This window comes from Oryctolagus cuniculus, chromosome 2, assembly GCF_964237555.1.
Source record: "Oryctolagus cuniculus chromosome 2, mOryCun1.1, whole genome shotgun sequence".
NCBI classification, from domain to species: Eukaryota; Metazoa; Chordata; class Mammalia; order Lagomorpha; family Leporidae; genus Oryctolagus; species Oryctolagus cuniculus.
In genome coordinates this window covers 134524096-134544515 of record NC_091433.1, presented here as the reverse complement: position 1 = coordinate 134544515, position 20420 = coordinate 134524096, and the positions used below count along the sequence as shown (strand labels likewise).

Below are 20420 nucleotides of genomic sequence, written 5' to 3'. Positions count from 1 at the left end.
TCCATTTTTACAGCTATATGGAATGGTAAGGAAAGCTTCTAAATGATATCAATTTCTGCACTCATCTTATTGTGGAGAGATAATACCAAATAGTTCACAGACTGACACTGATTCATAAACCACATTTCAAATAACACTGCCCCAAAGACGTGGTCCACAAACTTAGCAGTTTGTTCTGCACCAAGGTGATTATGGGGCTTCCAGTGAAACTGTCACAAGTTGGATCATTTGAGTCCTCAACAAACAGTGAAATAGAAGCATAAGAAGTTTATTGAGGCCGGCGCCGTGGCTCACTAGGCTAATCCTCCGCATGCGGTGCCGGCACCCCAGGTTCTAGTCCCGGTTGAGGCGCCGGATTCTGTCCCGGTTGCTCCTCTTCCAGGCCAGCTCTCTGCTATGGCCTGGGAGTGCAGTGAAGGATGGCCCAGGTCCTTGGGCCCTGCACCCCATGGGAGACCAGGAAGAAGCACCTGGCTCCTGGCTTCGGGTCAGCACAGCGCCGGCCGCAGCAGCCATTGAGGGGTGAACCAACAGAAATTCTGTCTCTCTCTCTCTCACTGTCCACTCTGCCTGTGAAGAAGAAGAAGAAGAAGAAGAAGAAGAAGAAGAAGAGGAGGAGGAGGAGGAGGAGGAGGAGGAGGAGGAGGAGGAGGAGGAGGAGGAGGAGGAGGAGGAGGAGGAGGAGGAGGAGGAAGAGGAGGAAGAGGAGGAGGAAGAGGAGGAGGAAGAGGAGGAGGAAGAGGAGGAAGAGGAGGAGGAGGAAGAGGAGGAGGAAGAGGAGGAGGAAGTTTATTGAGAGGAGGGATCTTTGAGAAAGAGAGAGGAAGCAGAACTGGGCAGGAAGAGCCTCAGACCATGTTGCAAACTGACCATCCCAGGGAACCCAGCAGTGAGCTTCAAAGCAAAGGGGGTCCCTTAGAGAAGACCACCTGGGCAGAAATGGCCAGGTACTTCTCTAGGTTCAGATATTGCTGGTGGCTGCCTGGCGTGAGGATGGCTTCAGCTTAAAAGCTGAGACAGATCCTAACATGCTACCAACTGGAGGCTGCCAGTTAACTACACTCCTGCAACTGAATGGTGATTTTTTTTTGAAAGGAGACCCTTCAGGGTATATGGCTCCACCAGCATTACACTAAATATCCACAGCTCAGTAACACCAACAATCCCACCCATGATTTGCTCAACAAATATTTGCTGAATCCACATTAAATGTCGGGGCCTATTCTACATGCTGTGGATACAAAGTAGGAGAAAGTCACTCACTTTGCCGGTGCTTACGTTTAAATTTCTCTTGGGAATACCTACCCTTCTTTTTCCTGCACTTCCAACCACTTGCTCCCCTATTCTTTTCCTCCTTTTTTCTCCTTAAATTTCTGTGCATTTAAACATTTGAACCTTTCTGATGCATGGTTGAGTCTTGCTCAGCTCCCTCAGGAAAAAATGGAGAAAGTCAAAGTTATCCAAGGCTTCGGGTTATAGGAAAAAGGTGCCTATTGATACTCTTTGAAAACCACTACATCATGTTATGTCACAGTTTCTGTGAGAATCCCCCTTATCCACCTTCTACAATATATCCTATATGGGCACCAGTTCAAATCCCAACTGTTCCACTCCTGATCTGGCTCCCTGCAGCAGAGAATAGCTTGGGTCCTTGGGTCCCTGCACCCACGTGGGAGACCAAGAAGAAGCTCCTGGCTCCTGGCTTTGGCCTGGCCAGCCCTGGCTGTTGTAGCCATTTGGGGAGTAAACCAGCAGATTGAAGTTATTTCTCTCTCTAACTCTTTCAAATAAAAGAAATAAATCTTTAAAAAAAAGAATTCCAATAGCAAAATTTATTTCTAAAAATATCACAATTCAAAGATAAAGCTGAATCATTCCATGTGATGTTCTCCTTAGTTAATCCCATTTATTTATTAATTGTTGAACCAAAGTGGCTAGATCACCCCTCCCCTTGCTTCTCTGGTGAGCAGTAAGGATAAATAAGCACAGCACAGTGGTCAAGCTGCTGCTTGGGACATCCACATCCCACATCAGAGTGCCTGCCTTCCAAGTCCAGGCTTCATTCCCAAGCCCAGCTTCCTGCAAATGCACACCCTGGAGGCAGCTGATGATGGCGGAATACTTGGGTCTCTGCCACCCACATGGGAGACCCAGATTGTGTTTCTGGCCCTTGACTTCTGGCTTCCACCTGGCCCACCTGTTTTTGGGCATAGGGAATGAATCAGTGGGTGGGAAATATGGGCCCTGCTCACTCCCACTCTCTCAAATAAGTATTGAAAACAAATAAGAAAGTGAAAACAGTTTCACCATTCACCCCACCTCACTCTACTCCACCTTCCAGCCTTGCAGGAAGGGGACAGGTGAGCAAGCTTTTCTCAGACAGGCGTCACCAAGGACTGCAGATTCCTGCATGGAGCCCTGGCCGCCCTGGGAGTCAGGACTTGCTGGTTCAGAAGACAATCTGCAATTCACTCCACCTGATTTGACTTTCCCTATAAAAATCAGCAAAATTCTCTGGAATGACCTTTTAGCAGTTAAAAAAAAAAAGTTCAATGGAGGTGACTGTATCATGCCATCCTGAGGAAAAGTGCCTGGATGCTGAGAATTGTCCATGTTAAAACCCGACATGGGAGGAGTAATTCATGCCATCACTACCTCTACTGTATCTCAATAATGTCGACCAATAGGGCTCTTCTTCTTTTTCTTCCTGTTTCTTTTTCTTGTTTTTTTATTAGTCCAGGTGTTAAAAATATGTGATTCATTTGAAGCATTCTGGTGGGATAGGAAAATTTAAGATAGATTATCAACTGAGAAATCATTCTAAACACCCTGCAAAATTATATTTGCAAAATTATATTTATTCCTCATCTTCACCTCTCTGTGCATCTTTGTCCCAAATAATTTACATCAAAAAGTAGAATAAAGACAAGATTTGAAAACCTTCCTAGAACTGGCCATGCTGAAAAATAATTTGTGCTGGTCCAGGCTTCTTTAAGAAACTGATTCCTGTCACACTTCTTTACAAAGGCTCTTGAAATCTTACCACATAACAACTTTCATCAAAAAAAAAATCAATGTTTATATGCATAATGAAAATAAATATTTCAGGGGCCAGTGCTGTGGCATAGCGAGTAAAGCTGCTGCCTGCAGTGCTGGCATCCCATATGAGTGCCAGTTCGAGTCCTGGTTGCTCCATTTCCTATCCAAATCTCTGCTATGGCCTGGGAAAGCAATGGAGGATGGCCCAAGTCCTTGGTCCCCTGTAACTGCTTGGGAGACCTGGAGGAGGCTCCTGGTTCCTGGCTTCGGATTGGTGCAGCTACAGCGGTTGTGGCCATCTGGGGAGTGAACCAGTGGTGGAAGACCTCTCTCTCTCTCTCTCTCTCTCTCTCCCTCTCCTCTCTCTCTCTCTTCTCTTCCTTCCCTCCCTCCTTCTGCTTCTCTGTAAATCTACCTTCCAAATAAATAAACAAATCTAAATAAAAAAAGAAAAGAAATGTTTTGTATTACTCAGAATGAACCCTTCCTATGAATTGTATGTAGCTCTGTGCTCTGGTTTGGAAACTGCTTCCTGCCATTCCTACATGCAGAATAAGCTGAATTTTCTATACCAACGCTTAAGAGCATAAAGGGAAAGAGCCTGGATTCAGAGGCTACAGATAAGATGTCATCAACAGTGCTGGCACGTGTGTGACTCAGCCTGACCCACTAACCATGAAGAAAAATGAGACATTGCTGCTTTTTGTTAAAATTGGTTTGAGGAAAAAGGAGAAATGAAATGTGGGAGTGTACTAACAACTATCAGTACAATGAAAACATAAGGTGCTTGAACACAGCTGATCCTTAGATGCCAAGAATCACATATAACACATCTTGCTTTTAAATGATTCAAGTTTGAAATGTTCAGAAAATTCTTGGCACATGTGAATTTAATTTTCAAAATTTTGATGATTACAAACAAATTCAGAATTCCCCAAACTGGATCAATGTGCAACATTTCCAAGAGGTGGATGCAAATTTTTTTTTCAAAGATTTATTTATTATTTATTTGAAAGTCAGAGTTACACAAAGAGAGAAGGAGAGGCAGAGACAGAGAGAGAGAGATCTTCCATCTGCTGGTTCACTCCCCAATTGGCTGTAATGGCCAGAGCTGCGCCAATCCGTAGCCAGGAGCCAGAAGCTTCTTCTGGGTTCCCACGCAGGTGCAGGGGCCCAAGGGCTTGGGTCATCTTCTACTGCTTTCCCAGGCCACAGCAGAGAGCTGGACCAGAAGTGGAGCTGTTAGGACTCAAACCAGTGCCCATATGAGATGCCAGCACTGCAGGCAGTGGCTTTACCTGCCACGCCACAGCGCCGGCCCCCAAAACTATTTTCAAAACCACTTAGTGGCTGTGCCTAGCTAACCAATCAACGTCTCCTTCTTACTAGGCTTCTGTTCTCCATGAATCTCATGTGTATGGTAACTCTAGGAAAATATAAACTTTCTTTTGTGTGTGTGAACAATGACCTCAGAAATAAATCTAGAGGCTGGTGCCAGTAGTAAACAGATCAAATAGAAAATTCAATTAAGTGATCAATCTTAGCATGAAAATAGAATTTATGAATAAATCAGAAAGTGTAATGTAGCAGTCCATGTTGGCTTAGATTTAAAACATGAGTTCATATATATGGAAAAATGATCCATTGATAATATTAGCTAGAGCAACTTTTTCATCACATGAATTTTATTTTTGTAAAAAAATAGTTTATACAAGTTCTGAGTTGCTGTTGAATCCTTTTTAGAAAGTCATGTACTTCCTATGTAAATTTTCCCATCACTGATTAACCTTTTCACCAACTTCCACCAGTGTGGTTTCAGTGTGTTTATAAGATAATTAAAAAGCTAGAGTTGGGGAAGATGGATTATATTCCTCAGTAATATTTTCCTAAATGTTACAGCAGAAATTAGGTACTATATTTTGCAAACTTAAGAATTTGAAAATTTCTTTATCACCAGGTTCTACTAGGTTTTCAACACTATCAGTAAGATAGGCCCCTATTACAAGATGGCAAAATAGTTGAACCAAATGTCATTCATCAATGAATCTTCAATGACTTCTTGGAAAGTACTCATTTTTCTAGATATTGAGACTGTTCTCTGGGGCCGGTGCCATGGCGTAGCGGGTAAAGCCACTGCCTGCAGTGTCAGCATCCCATATGGGCGCCGATTCAAGGCCCAGCTGCTCCACTTCCGATCCAGCTCTCTGCTATGGCCTGGGAAAGCAGTGGAGGATGGCCCAAGCCCTTGGAAGACCCTGAGGAAGCTCCTGGCTCCTGGCTTCGGATTGGCACAGCTCCAGCCGTTGCAGACAATTGGGGAGTGGGCCAGCAGATGGAAGACCTCTCTCTCTCTCTCTCTCTCTCTCAGCCTCTCCTCTCTCTCTGTAACCTTTCAAGTAAAATAAATAAATCTTTAAAAAAAATAAATAAACAATATTGTGGGGAGCAACTGGGAGCAACTCGGACTAGACTAAGTTACTCAAATTAAGACTTATTCTATGCATCTGCTCTCCCACAATATGGCGCTGGGAGAGGAGGAAACAGCTTCTACACAGCTGCCTCCAGTTCAACCAATAAACTGTAGGACCTGCTCCTGATTGGAGGAGAGCAGCGTACTCGGCGTGTGGGTAGCAGAGTTGGGATTGGTGGAAGAGGACTATAAAGGAGGAGAGAGACAACATGCACCGGGAACATCTATCTGAAGGAACACCTGTGCAGCCCCCGAGAGAGCCGGCCGGCGGTGTGCCGCTCCCCCGCGGAAGTGGGGAAAGTGGCAGGGGGAACCGCCCTTCCACGGAGGTGGAAGGGACGGTAGCCAACCCGGGAAGAACCAGCAGCAAACCCGGGGAGGGCCGAGCAGACCAAAGAACAGCGCAGGGTCCTGTGTCGTTCCTCCACGAGGACGGGGAGCGACATAATGGTGCCGTGACTCGGATATGAAGCCTAGGCAGGGTTTAGTGTCCTTCCTCCATGAAGAGGGGAGCGACACAATATCATAGAACATGTTTAAAATAATTTTTAATTTTTTAAGATAGATTTTCTTTGTTAGTGACTTCAACCATATTTCTTTAGATACAGGAGTTTCAAACTCAAACACTTAGGAAAAAACAAGCTAACATTGCATTATCCTGCATCTCATTACCAGCAACATGTTGCAAAGTAGAAGCTTGGAAAAGAGGGTTGAAGGGAAGGGGAGTGAGGGAGGATGGTTTAAAAAAAAAAAAAGGAATTAAGTTGATCAAATGGAATTTTCTTTTTTTTTTTTTTTTAATTCTTGGGAACTATGAAGTCCTTACAAACAAGGCTCATTTCTGCAGATTATCTTCCAAACGTGTACAAAATGAAACCAAAATGGAGAATCCCTTGAGAACCTGAAGAGGTGCAATTTTTTTTTTATTATTTATTTGACAGGTAGAGTTATAGACAGTGAGAGAGAGAAAGGTCTTCCTTCTGTTGGTTCACTCTCCAAATGCCCACTACAACAGGCACTGCGCCGATCTGAAGCCAAGAGCCAGGTGCTTCCTCCTGGTCTCCCATGCGGGTGCAGGGGCCCAAGCACTTGGGCCATCCTCCACTGCCTTCCCGGGTCACAACAGAGAGCTGGACTGGAAGAGGAGCAACCAGGACTAGAAACCGGCACCCATATGGGATGCCGGCACCGCAGGCGCAGGCTGAAGTGCAATATTAAAAGCTACCATTATCCACAGCTAGTGTTCCAGCCTTCAGTCGACAGCCACCTCCTCCTCCTGTTCCCAAGAGCTGGCGGGATGAAAACGTCTTCCTGTGACTTTTCATTTCTTTTTTCTCAGCATCTGGGCGTGCATGGTTCAGCACCTTGAGGAAGTCAGACGTTTGTGCCCGCACACGGGTGTGCATACAGGCCTCAGAGCACTCGACGTGGTAATGCAGGTAGTCCCGGAACGTGTGGACAGGGTTGATGGTGTTATCTCGGGCACTGGCATTGGTGTGGTGAGGGAACAGCGCCAAGGTGATACAGCTGATGTTGTCGCCCACAGCAGCAGCCCCAGGGGAGGGTCCTGTGGCTGGAGACGACCTGAGGGACTGTGTGACCGGCTCTGCGGCCTTAGAACTCCTGCAAGAACATCTGTCCTAGGACCACATCGTGGTCATCCTTAAACATGGTGCTGAAGACTGCTGAGTCTGTCCTTTTTACACCCAGCATACACGGCCTCCTCACCCCTAGGACGGATAGCTGCCCTGTTCTCTCCTTCTCTGCCTTCTTCTTGGAATTGGAAGTATTTCTCAAAGGCAGAGGCAAAACGGCTCCACGTCCACATGCCAGCCTGATGTACATGGAATCCTCTCTGCAGGCAGACTGTCAAGGTCGGCTAGCAAAGAGACACTCCATCCTGATTCTGGATTCACCAGGAAACCCCCGCGCATCGTTTTTAATGACTCCTGAGCACCATGTGCCTGAAGTTCTTTGTAGAATATCAAAGAAATCCCATCGCCTTGGTGTTCTCTCCATTAGGATTTGAAATACGATGGAGGACGCCATCAGAATCTGCAGATGTTACTTCTGCTCCTGGTTTGTTTCCTGCTGTCGCGTTCTCGACCTGGAGAGCGAGCGTCTCCTCCACGATGCGGTTGTTCACCTCCTGCATGGTCTACCTTGGCGGCGGCCGGCCCCGGAAGCCTCAGCCGCCTCGCCTCGCCTACAAGGCCGGTCCCCGCACTTTAAATTTAAAAATGACTACGTTCAGACTGATGTCATGGTACTGGGGGTGAAGAGTCGGTGCTTCGCGGGGCTCTGGGACTGAAGACGCGGTCTGGGTGACCCCTGGCCCTTTTGTAACCCTCTGCCCCCCCCCCCCCACCACCACCACCTGCCATGTTCCTCCCTCTGCTGGCAGGATGAGGCGCAGGCCTGGGGAAAGCAATACCTCCTGGCCACTCCGGGAACTACGGCGATGCTAGTAGTGCCCGTGAAGAAGAAAACCAGGGACTCGTTGAAACTGGGAAGCAAAGTAACAGCTACAAAATCTCTGTCCTTTGAAACAGGCTGTGAAATTAAAAATCAAAATAAATTATTAGCTGAAATGGATTCACAGTTTGACTTTACAATGGGATTTCTAGACAGGACTATGGAAAAACAGAAGGTTTTTATCCAGAGGAAGCCAAATCCAACTATTGTGCTATAAGATGTTGTTTTCACTGTCTGTCTTTTTTTGTCATTTATTTGATTATTAAACTGACGTGATGCAAGTAAATGTGAGTTTGGAATTTGTTCCAAACTTGGATGATAACTTTGATAAAAACCAGTATAACATTCCTAATTTTCAAACGCTGTGGCTTTTCCCATTGAAGATGACTGAATTGTGCTTATTTTGGAGATCACATTAGATAATACATTGCTCTTTGAATACTGTTTCTTTTTTTTTTTTTTTTTAAGATTTATTTATTTGAAAGGCAGAGTTACAGAGAGAGGAGAAGTAGAGAGGAAGTGAGAGGTCTTCCGTCTGCTGGTTCACTCCCCAATTGGCCACACCTACCAGAGCTATGCCAATCTAAAGCCAGGAACCAGGAGCTTCTTCTGGGTCTCCCATGTGGGTGCAGGGGCCCAAAGACTTGGGCCATCCTCTACTGCTTTCCCAGGCCATAGCAGAGAGCTGGATCAGAAGTAGAGCAGCTGGGACTCGAACCGGTGCCCATATAGGATGCTGGAACTGCAAGCGGCGGCTTTACCCCACTAGGCCACAGCGCTAGCCCCTGAATACTGTTTCTTTGTGGCTCCTTTTAGCCCCTGTTTTCAGGGGTGCTGTGATAACTAAAGGCCAGTGTGGCTTTGCCAATTTGTTTCCTGTTGTTTGCTGCTTGTCAAATTGAAGAGCAATATAAAATTCTATTGTTACCGTAAAGGTAGGTTTCTGGTTCACGTAAGGAAACTTAGTGGGAGAGTAACAGAACACCTGGAGAGCCTGCCAATGATGTCTTAAGGTAGTGACCCAGTTTGTTTTAGAATAGTGAATATGTTTTTATAAACTGTCATCAACCATATTGATATACTCCCCTTTCCTCCTTTATTGGTTAAAGCTGTAGCCAAGGGCAGACACAGTGGCATAGTGGGCTAAGCCTCCGCCTGCACTGTTGGCTTCCTATATAGGTGCCGGTTCATGTCCCACCTGCTCCTCTTCGATCCAGCTCTATGTTTAGGGCCTGCAAAAGCAATAGAGAATGGCCCAAGTGCTTGGGACCCTGCACCAGCATGAGAGACTCGGAAGAAGCTCCTGGCTCCTGGCTTCTGAGCTCCAGCTGTTGGGGCCATTTGGAGAGCGAACCAGCGATGGAAGACCTCTCTCTCTGTCCTCTGCCTTTCTCTATAACACTATCTCTCAGCAGAAGATGGCCAAAGTGCTTGGACCCCTATACCCACATGGGAGAACCAGAAGAAGCTCCTGGCTCCTGGCTTCAGCTTGATCCAGCTCTGGTCATTTTGGCCTTTTGGGGAATGAACCAATGATGGAAGATCTGTCTCTCTCTCTCTGTAACTCTCTCTTTCAAATAAATAAACCTTTTTAAAAAATACTCAGACATCAAATTTGGAGTTAAGAGGACTTTAGCTTTTTTAAAAAAATTTTATTTTATTTATTTGAAAGAGTTACAGAGAGAGGTAGAGACAGAGAGAGTCTTCCATCCGCCAGCTCACTCCCCAGATGGCCACAACGGCCAGAGCTGCGCCAATCCAAAGCCAGGAGCCAGGAGCTTCCTCCGGGTCTCCCACGCAGACGCAGGGGCCCAAGGACTGGGTCCATCCTCCACTGCTTTCCCAGGCCACAGCAGAGAGCTGGATCAGAAGAAGGACAGCTGGGACAGAATCAGCACCCATTGAGATGCCAGCGCTTCAGGCCAGGGCTTTACTCGCTGCACCACAGTGCTGGCCCCAAGGACCTTTTGCTTTAATTCCTGTGTTTATTTAGAGAAAACAAAACAAAAGTACACTGTTGAGTAAAAAGACTTTTTAAATATTGTTAAATACTTCATAAGTCACTATTTTGCAACTTACCCCAAAGGTTTTAAAAATAAGTGTTTTATTAAAGTAAAAAAGGACAGCATTAGAAGAAAACACAAATGCTTATAAAGTACAAATACCTTCCTCAAGGAACAATAAACTATTGGTCTTGGTCCAAAAGAAGATCATATAATCTTATTAAGATATCAAAAGCGCCCTTAGCTTGTTAGTGGAAAATTCAATCAGTACTGTAATCTCTAATGGCACTGTTTTTGGAGTCCAGAGTATGTCTTTCACTTTTTAATAGGCTGAAAGTACCTATGTGGGCTTTTTATAAATCTATCAAACTTGCTAGCAGTAGCTTGCTGATCATTTATGTTAGATATAATTCATGTTTGAATTAGGAAAGCTGAATCATTTCTGGTAATACTCCTGAAATTAATGAAAGACTCTTTGTTTCTGTTTTCACATTAGTGCTGCTTACCTGTTCAAAGGTGTGTATTTGTGCAGTGAGACAGGCAGAGTGTAATTAACATCTGACAATGCAGTACTGTCTGGATCGGCACGTGAGGCTTCCGTAATGCTTCAAAACTGCTTTTCCTTACTCATTTATTTTGTTTCCAAGAGTGCACACGCATGTTCCAGAGTTCCTTAAGCTCATTTACTCGTTTCATCCACAGATCCTCATATGACATGTTGTTTTGCAAATTTTAAGAAAGTCGGCCGGCGCTGCGGCTTAATAGGCTAATCCTCCACCTAGCGGCTCCTGCACACGGGGTTCTAGTCCCGGTCGGGGCACCGGATTCTTTCCCGGTTGCCCCTCTTCCAGGCCAGCTCTCTGCTGTGGCCCGGGAAGGCAGTGGAGGATGGCCCTGCACCCCATAGGAGACCAGGAGAAGCACCTGGCTCCCGCCTTCGGATCAGCGCGGTGCGCCGGCCGCAGCGCGCCAGCCACGGCGGCCATTGGAGGGTGAACCAACGGCAAAGGAAGACCTTTCTCTCTGTCTCTCTCTCTCACTATCCACTCTGCCTGTCCAAAAAAAAAAAAAAAAAAAGAAAGAAAGAAAGAAAGAAAAAGAAAGTCCCTCTGACCATCCTTTGTAATTTTCCAAGAATAGTATAACAAAGATTAAAGTTAATTTTCTACACATGGGAAGTGAAAATTTGTTAGTAAATTGTGTAATAAATGACTTGATTTATACTGACTTGAAAGTTGAAATTAAAATATGGCATAAATATCTTATTACTTAAAAACATTCTGATTGTAAATGCAGCACACTGATTTCCTTTAATAGACATTGTCTAATGCTGATTAGAATGTCATTTTTTTCTGAAAAAATTGTTAGCCGATATGTGCAGCTTAGTATCCTGAAGTGGATCTTGCAAGACAAAAACGACATTAGTGGAGGGAAACTGGTGAGAGCTGTATAAAATCTAGAGTCTAGCTAATGCAAAGGTTATTTTAGAAGTTCATGGAAAGAGAATTAGAAGGTGTTCAGAGTTCAGCGTTTGGCATGGCGGTTAAGATGCCACTTCCCACATCAGAGCATTTGGGCATGAGTCCCACCTCTGGCTCCTGTCTCTAGTTTCCTGCTAAAGTCCATTCTTCAAGGCAGCAGTTAAGGTCAAGTCACTGGTCTCCTGCCACCCACGTGGAAACCCGCGTTGACTTCCTGACTCCCAGCTTCAGCCTGGCCCAATCTGGCTATTGCTGGCATTCGAGAGTAAAATAGCCAATAGGAGATCCCCGCCCCCTTCCCCTCTCAGATAATCTTAGAGGTTCAGCACATTATAACAGTTATAATGTGATCACCGTGACTTGATTATGTTAGTTTCTTCAGACTACCACAAAAGCTTCAAACACACAGTTGTGAATTCTCATAGGATTCTAGGGTCTCTGAAAATTTCCTTTGGACCGAGCCCCAGCTGAAAAACACTGCTTTCAGAGATAGCAGAGGGAGAGGCAGCGTCGTGTAGCAGCGAAGATCCAGCTATCAGGTCGGAACTCCCCAGCACAGCTCTCATGGGCTGCGTGGCCTTCTGCAAATTGCTTTCCCTCCCCAGGCCTCAGTTCCCTCATCTGTAGGAGGGGTGATCAAGGAAGCTCCTCATAGCTCATATCTCATTGGCAGCATTAAGTGAGAAAAGTAAGAAAAGCAGGTAACATTGTGGCCGGCATTTGTGACTACCTGCACTTCATTTATGCTCAATTACACAATGGGGCTTATGTTAAGGATGGGGAAGCTACATAAAGAATCCCAGGCTTTGGCCGGCATTGTGGCGTAGGGGATAAAGCTGCCATCTGCAGCACCAGCGTCCCATCTGGGCACCGGTTTGAGTCCCAATTTCTCCACTTCCCATCCAGCTCCCTGCTAATGGCCTGGGAAAAGCAGTGGCAGATGGCCCAAGTGCTCCAGCTCCTGCCCTTCACCTGGGAGACTCAGATGAAGCTCCTGGCTCCTGGTTTTGGCCTGGCCCAGCGCTGGCTATTGCGGAATCTGGCAAGTGAATCAGCAGATGGAAAACTCTCTCTCTCTCTCTCTCCTCCCCCTTTCTCTCTCTGTAACTCCAACTTTCAAATAAATAAATAAATCTTTCTTTTAAAATTTTTTAAAAAGAATCATGGGTTAAGATTCCTTTCCATTGACAGAAATCAGTTTGTATTTACTTTGTCATTTTCTTCCTGACAAGTTGAGAGGGGCTGCTGAAAACCCTATTTTGCTTGGCTTCATGTAGTCAGCAGACCCTTTCTATACAATTGCTTAAACTCCCATGAAGAAGCTATGTGCATGCGGATAAAAGCACCGACTCGTTTCTGGTGCGATTCAAGCATAATCAAGGTGTCAACTTTACAAGATGGTAATTAAAGAACATGAGACAATCGGGTGTGTTTTTATGAGGCCGTTGTGACATGCCTTGCATGCCCAGGAGCGAGCTGGGAGGTGGACATGCAGGTGCCTCTTTGGCTCCTCTCTACGTGTTAATGGCTCAATTAAACATGCCTTAAAAGGAGATAATTTGTTTTGTTTGGGGCTTTTACCCCAGAGCAGATCCTCTGTGGCTGAAGGAATTCGAGGGAGCTCTACCCACAAGCATGTTCCCTGGTTGCTCCTGCTGCCCCCTCAGGCCCAGGCGTTGTCTGGAAAGGCTTTCCTGAAGCCCTGGCCTGGATCCCCGGGACCCTTGAGCAGCATGGGTATTTTTAAAGGAATTTGACAGCTTTTGTGACCACCTAACTCTTCAGGACAAAGCAGACACACTTGACATATAAAGGAATTTCAAAAAGTTCATGGAAAATGGAAGTAAAAGGTAACTTTACTGGGGGCAGGCATTCGGCACAGTGATTAAGACATCACGTTGAGAGGCTGGCCCTGTGGTGTAGTGGGTAAAGCTGCCCGCCTGCAGTGCCGGCATCCCATATGGGTACCAGTTCGAGCCCCGACTGCTCTACTTCTGATCCAGCTCTCTGCTATGGCCTGGGAAAGCAGTAGAAGATGGCGCAAGTCCTTGTGCCCCTGCACCCACATGGAAAACCCAGGGGAAGCTCCTGGCTCCTGGCTTTGGATAGGCATAGCTCTGGCCCGTTGCAGACACCTGGGGAGTGAACCAGCGGATGGAAGACCTCTCTCTCCCTCTCTCTTTCTCTGCCTCTCCTCTCTCTGTGTAGCTCTACTTTCAAATAAATAAATAAATCTTAAAAAAAAAAAAAAAGACATCATGTGGGAAGCCCACATTGCATATCAGAGTGCCTAGGTTCAAGTCTAAGCTCTGCTTCCAATGCCAGCTTCCTGCTAATGGACACTCTGGGGAGCAGAAGGTAATGCCTCAAGTACCTGGGTTCCTGCTACCCGTGTGGGAGACCAGAATGAGTTTCAGGCTCCTGACTCAGCAGGCATTTGGGGAGTAAATCAGGTGATGGAAAACTTATCTCTACCCCCACCCTTTTTCAAATAAAATAAAATAAAATAAAAATAAATAACAAAAAAATTTTAAGATAAGTTTTTTGGGGCAAAAAAGTTGAACTCCACACATTGATTTTCAATAATAGGCATTTTATACAACTTCTTGAAGACCCCTTATAATGCCAAGATTGTAGTATAGTGGTGAAAAACACAGCTATCTCATGAAGAGTTTCATCTTCCCTATTTAAGTGAACACTTTCCCAACTGCTCTTGCTTCCTAGAGAATTGTTGTCTCAAATTCACACAACTACATGGTGTGTACATAGGAATTCTTCCTACTAGTCTTCTTAGAATTATTATTAAAGTAAAGTAAAATTAAAATACAGTTCCAGGTTCAAGTTTCTGATAACCCTTTGCTTTCAAGTTTAGCTATATAACCAAACTGCAATGTCAAGGAGTGGGCATTTAGCCTAGTAGTTAAGACACTTGCATCCTACATTGTAATACCTGGAGTGGATTCTCAGCCCCGGCTGCTGAATTGAGCTTCCTGCTAATGTGTACCTGGCGAGCAGCAGGTGATGGCTCAAGTATTTAGGTCTCTGCTGCAAATGTGGGAGATTCAGACTGAGTTCCCAGCTCTTGACTTCAGCCTGCCCCTGCACCAGCTTGAGGGGTAAATAATAACATGGGAGTTCTCTCTCTCTCTCTCTCAAATAAATAAGCTTTTTAAAAACTTATTTGTTAATATGTCACTTGTAAGGTGGAAAAAATGGAGTGATTGATTTTCAAATTATGTAAGGTCCCAAGGATTTTACAAGTTTTTTCATACTTTTCAAATATGTTATATTTGAAGGTTTCTGCCTGGGCTAATTGAGAAGAGCATTGGTTACCTAGCAGTTTCTACAAAGAGGACAAGCTCAGACAAAGGCTTCTTGAAAGACAAAGTTCAAGGCCCCAGGACTTGGGCTTGTGGGACAATCAGCATGAGGCCTGCAAGACAACATGGGGTCTCCGATACGGTGGGAAGTTGGTGTGCTCGTGCTGGGCACTCAGGCCCCAGCACTCCCTTTCCAGCAGATGCTCTTAGAGGATCATAGACCACATGAAGACCTGAAGAGGTGCTGGAGCTCTGCCCTTGCCCACAGAAAGCCTGGAACTATTCTGGCAAAAGGAACTTGGAAGCTGGAAAAACACATTCAGAGAAACTCAAAAACCTACTGAGGCTAACAGCATGAACAGAAATGTGGAAATGATTACCTTGATCACAAAGAAGACTGGAAATCTTTAAGTAGAGGCATTTGTAGTAATTTGTACCATGTTGGACTTCCTCTATGCTGTGACCTTTGCTAATTGGAAAATAGCTATTCATGAAGAAGGCCCAATATTTTTGGTAAATCTCCAATGAAGCCCCTAGAGTAAAACATTTACATCTGAATACAATAGATAATGGATTTGAAAATCAAAATTACCTTAATCTCATCAACAACACAATTCTCCACATGCATAAACAAAGTATTTTACATAAAATAAGGGTATGGTGTCATGTGGTTTCATTTGCTTCTTTTGTAGAGTTGGCAGAAGAAATCTGTCATTTTCATTAACAACCATAATTGATGTATATTTCTTGAATTCCAAATGAGAAACTTCCATGGTGTTTTAACCTTATGTCAATAGCATATTTTGTTCTCTTCATACTATCTCGCTACTTTAGGAGGGTCATTTTCACTACGTTCCCCAAATACCTACTAGGCAGTTCCAGAGGCAGAAATCCTGAAAGAAGCAGTTTATACTGAATCCTTCTCATGAGAGCTGCTGGGGCTCAGAGAGTGGTGCTCGGGCGGCTGCACTACCGCTTGCTGCGTGATTGGAACTGAAGGAGTTTGGAAGCCTCGGAAGCAAAAATCTCGGATCTTCTCCCATCCTCCTGCCTTTTAGTCCTCTCTGCTCCCAAACAAATCACAGAAACTAAAATTGCTTTTCCCTCAAGTGGATCACAGAAATTAAAACACCTCTCCCCTGAGGCTGGCACCGGGCTCACTAGGTTAATCCTCCGCCTGCGGCGCCGGCATCCCATATGGGCCCGGGTTCTAGTCCCGGCTGCTCCTCTTCCAGTCCAGCTCTCTGCTGTGGCCCGGGAAGGCAGTGGACAATGGCCCAAGTGTTTGGGTCCCTGCACCCGCATGGGAGACCAGGAGGAAGCACCTGACTCCTGGTATCTGGCTCCTGGCTTCAGATCGGAGCAGCGCCGGCCGTAGCGGCCATTTGGGGGGTGAGCCAACGGAAGGAAGACCTCTCTTTCTGTCTCTCTCTCTCTCTCTCTCTCACTGTCTAACTCTGCTTGTCAAATTAAAAAAAAAATCATTAAAAAAAATTCTGGAACCTACCTTGTCTGATAGTAGGTCACGAGACACTTGTTCCGGCTGGCACCGCGGCTCAATAGGCTAATCCTCCACCTGCGTTGCCAGCACCCAGGGGTTCTAGTCCCGGTCGGGGTGCCAGATTCTGTCCCTGTTGCTCCTCTTGCAGTCCAGCTCTCTGCTATGGCCTGGGAGTGCAGTGAAGGATGGCCCAAGTGCTTGGGCCCTGCACCCGCATAGGAGACCAGGAGGAAGCACCTGGCTCCTGGCTTCGGATCAGCACGGTGCGCCAGCTGCAGCAGCCATTGGTAGGTGAACCAACGGAAAGAAGGAAGACCTTTCTCTCTCTCTCTCACTGTCTACTCTGCCTGTCAAATGAAAAAAAAAGACACTTGTTCCAGAGGGCTCCCGATACTCAAGAGAAAGGAACTCTATACAGAAAGACCAAAAACAGATAGACCTTGCTGGGTTTTGCCTTGAACCATTACCATTAGGTTATAACCAATCACATTTCTTTTTTTTTTTTTTTTTTTTTTTAATCTTTTATTTAATGAATATAAATTTCCAAAGTACGTCTCATGGGTTACAATGGCTTTCCCCCCCATACCGTCCCTCCCACCCACCACCCTCCCCTTTCCCACTCCCTCTCCCCTTCCATTCACATCAAGATTCATTTTCGATTATCTTAGTATACAGAAGATCAGCTTAGTATACCTTAAGTAAGGATTTCAACAGTTTGTTCCCACACAGAAACATAAGGTGAAAAATAATAGATGATTTTTTTTTAAATGATGATGAAATCAGATCAGACCTATTGTCATGTTTAATCCCAGTGAGAGTCAAGTTGGGAATTGACAGTTTCTTTTCTTTTTTTTTTTTTTTTTTTTTAACAGAAGATCAGTTTAGTGTACATTAAGTAAAGATTTCAACAGTTTGCACCCCCATAGAAACACAAAGTGAAATATACTGTTTGAGTACTCGTTATAGCATTAAGCCTCAGTGTACAGCACATTAAGGACAGAGATCCTACATGAGGAGTAAGTGCACAGTGACTCCTGTTGTTGACTTTACAAATTGACACTCCTGTTTATGGCATCAGTAATCACCCCAGCTTCTTGTCATGAGTTTCCAAGGCTATGGAAGCCCCTTGAGTTCTCCGACTCTTATCTTGTTTAGACAAGGTCATAGTCAAAGTGGAGGTTCTCTCCTCCCTTCAGAGAAAGGCACCTCCCTCTTTGAAGACCTGTTCTTTCCACTGGGATCTCACTCACAGAGATCTTTTTGCCAGAGTGTCTTGGCTTTCCATGCCTGAAATACTCTCATGGGCTTTTCAGCCAGATCCGAGTGCCTTTAGGGCTGATTCTGAGGCCAGAGTGCTATTTAGGACATCTGCCATTCTATGAGTCTGCTGAGTATCTCACTTCCCATGTTGGATCACTCTCCCCTTTATTTATTCTATCGGTTAGTGTTAGCAGATACTAGACTTGTTTATGTGCTCCCTTTGACTCTTAGTCCTTTCATTATGATCAATTGTGAACTGAAATTGATCACTTGGAATAGTGAGATGGCATTGGCACATGCCACCTTGATGGGATTGAATTGGAATCCCCTAGTATGTTTCCAACTCTACCAATCACATTTCTACATGGGTGTCCCTTCTTTTTTAATAATTTTTTTATTTTTTTTAAGATTTATTTATTTACTTGAAAGTCAGAGTTACAGAGAAGGAGAGGCAGAGAGAGAGAGAAAGAGAGAGTCCTAGAGAGAGAGAAAGAGAGAGTCTTCCATCCGCTGGTTCAGTCCCCAATTGGCCGCAACGGCCTGAGCTGTGCTGATCCGAAGCCAGGAGCCAGGAGCTTCTTCTGGGTCTCCCACACGGGTGCAGGGGCCCAAGGACTTGGGCCATCTTCCACTGCTTTCTTAGGTCATAGCAGAGAGCTGTATTGGAAGTGGAGCAGCCAGGACTTGAACCGGTGTCCATATGGGATGCCGGCACTGCAGGCCGGTGCTTTACCCACTACGCCACAGCACAGGTCCCCAAGGTAAAGCATCTTTCTAAACAGGTGATATTCCTTCTGCCTGAACCTCCAGTCTGGTTCCCCTTACCTGTCTGCCTCTGTGTCTGGCTAGGGGCTTGCCTGGGGTATCCTGTCCATGTCCAGTATGACTGACAGAGAGAGAGAAAGAGAGGTCTTCCAACTGCTGGTTCATTTCCCAAATGGCCGCAATGGCCGGAGCTGGGCCAATCCAAAGCCAGGAGCTTCTTCCGGGTCTCCTATGTGGGTGCAGGGGCCCAAGGACTTGGGCCATCTTCTGCTGCTTTTGCAAGCCATAGTAGAGAGCTGGATCGGAAGAGGAGCAGCAGAGACAGGAACCAGCGCCCATATGGGATACCAGTGCTGCAGGCTGGAGCTTTAACCACTGTACTACAGCGTCAGCCCCACTAGTGTGGATTTGAACTTAACCATGAGAAACCAAACAGAAAAGTTCTTCAAGTCATCAGATTTTTTAAAATCAGCTTTACTGAGGTTGATTTAAATGCAAGAAAATGTACCAGCCCCAATCACTGCTTTTCTATCACTGTAGATTAATACAGCCAATTCTAGAACTTCATATCAATAGAGCCACGCAATGCTTATCTTTCTTATCTGCCTGCTTCCATATAGCACAATTTTCTGAATAAATAAGTGAATGTAAATGATTTGAATATTTAGGTGCAAGTCTTCTTCTGGGCATATATTTTTATTTCTATTTGAATCCTAGGAGTGGGATTGCTGAGTCACATGGTATATGTTTATTTTTATAAGAAACTTTCCAAATGTTTTCTAAAATTGGCCATAATATTTTATAGTCCTACTTTCCCTACATCAAGAGTCAGCAAACATTTTGCTTAGAGAGTCAGAGAGTAAACATTTTAGGCTTTGCGGTCTACATATGGTCTCTGTCACTCTGTCTTTGTTTCCTTTTACAATCCTCTAAAACTGTAAAAATAACTCAGGCTCAAGGGCCATACAGAAGCAGGCTATGGTCAGATTTGACTCTAGTGTAAATTCTGTATTGTTCATGGCTCAACTGAAAAGCAGAACCACCAAGAGAAAGATACAGATTTAAGGATTTGTTAAAAAGATTTGGCCTTGGGGCCCGGCCCTGTGGTGCAGTAGGTTAATCCGCCGCCTGCGGTGCCGGCATCCTGTTTGAGCACTGGTTCTAGTCCAGGCTGCTCCTCTTCCAATCCAGCTCTCTGCTATGTCCCAGGAAAGCAGTAGAAGATGGCCCAAGTCCTCATGGCCCTGCACCCATGTGGGAGACCAGGAAGAAGCTCCTGGCTCCTGGCTTCGGATCAGCTCAACTCCGGCCATTGTGGCCATCTGGGGAGTGAACCAGCAGATGGAAGACACCTCTCTCTCTCTCTCTCTCTCTCTCTCTACCTCTGCTCTCTATAACTCTGCCTTTCAAATAAATAAATAAACAAACAAACCTAACTTCTATCATCAGGATTGTGGAGAGAAACTTGATAAAGGAAAGAACTTCGCAAACACAATAGCTATGGTGCTGCACTTTTTTTTTTTTTTTTTTTTTTTTACTTTTTTTGAACTGGTATTTATTTGTTTGAAAGCGAGCAAGCTCTCATTTGCCGGTTTACTCTCCCAAATGCCTGAATCAGCATAATTTTTTTCTTAAAAGATTTATTCATTTAATTTGAAAGGCAGAGTTAGAGAGGCAGAGGCAGAGAGAGAGAGAGAAAGACAGAGTCTTCCATCTGCTGGCTCACTCCCCAAATGGCCACGACAGCCAGAGCTGAGCAGATCTGAAGCCAGGACCCAGGAGCCAGGAGCTTGCAGGGGCCCAAGGACATGGGCCATCTTCTACTGCTTTCCCAGGCCACTGCAGAGAGCTGAATCCGAAGTGGAGCAGTCAGGACTCAAACCAGCACCCAGATGGGATGCCAGCACCGCAGGCAGTGGCTTTACCTGCTACACCACAGCACCAGCCCCAGCATAACTTTTTTTTTTTTTAAATCAGATTGATGACAAAATAAAGGCCCTTTTATATTTTTATTCTTTATTGATTACCAATTACTAAAAGAGATTCAGTTTATTAAAATGAATGATTGCTACATCCCATGATGCACATCAGCAGGGAGCTGGTATC

At 45.2% G+C, this 20420-nt stretch overlaps 2 pseudogenes; one reads left to right on the top strand and one right to left on the bottom strand.

Moving 5' to 3' along the window:
• Positions 1-6723: 6723 nt before the first annotated feature.
• Positions 6724-7664, bottom strand: LOC100343545 (actin-related protein 2/3 complex subunit 2 pseudogene; annotated as a pseudogene).
• On the top strand, positions 7663-8365 carry LOC103347795 (BET1 homolog; annotated as a pseudogene).
• Positions 8366-20420: the final 12055 nt, after the last annotated feature.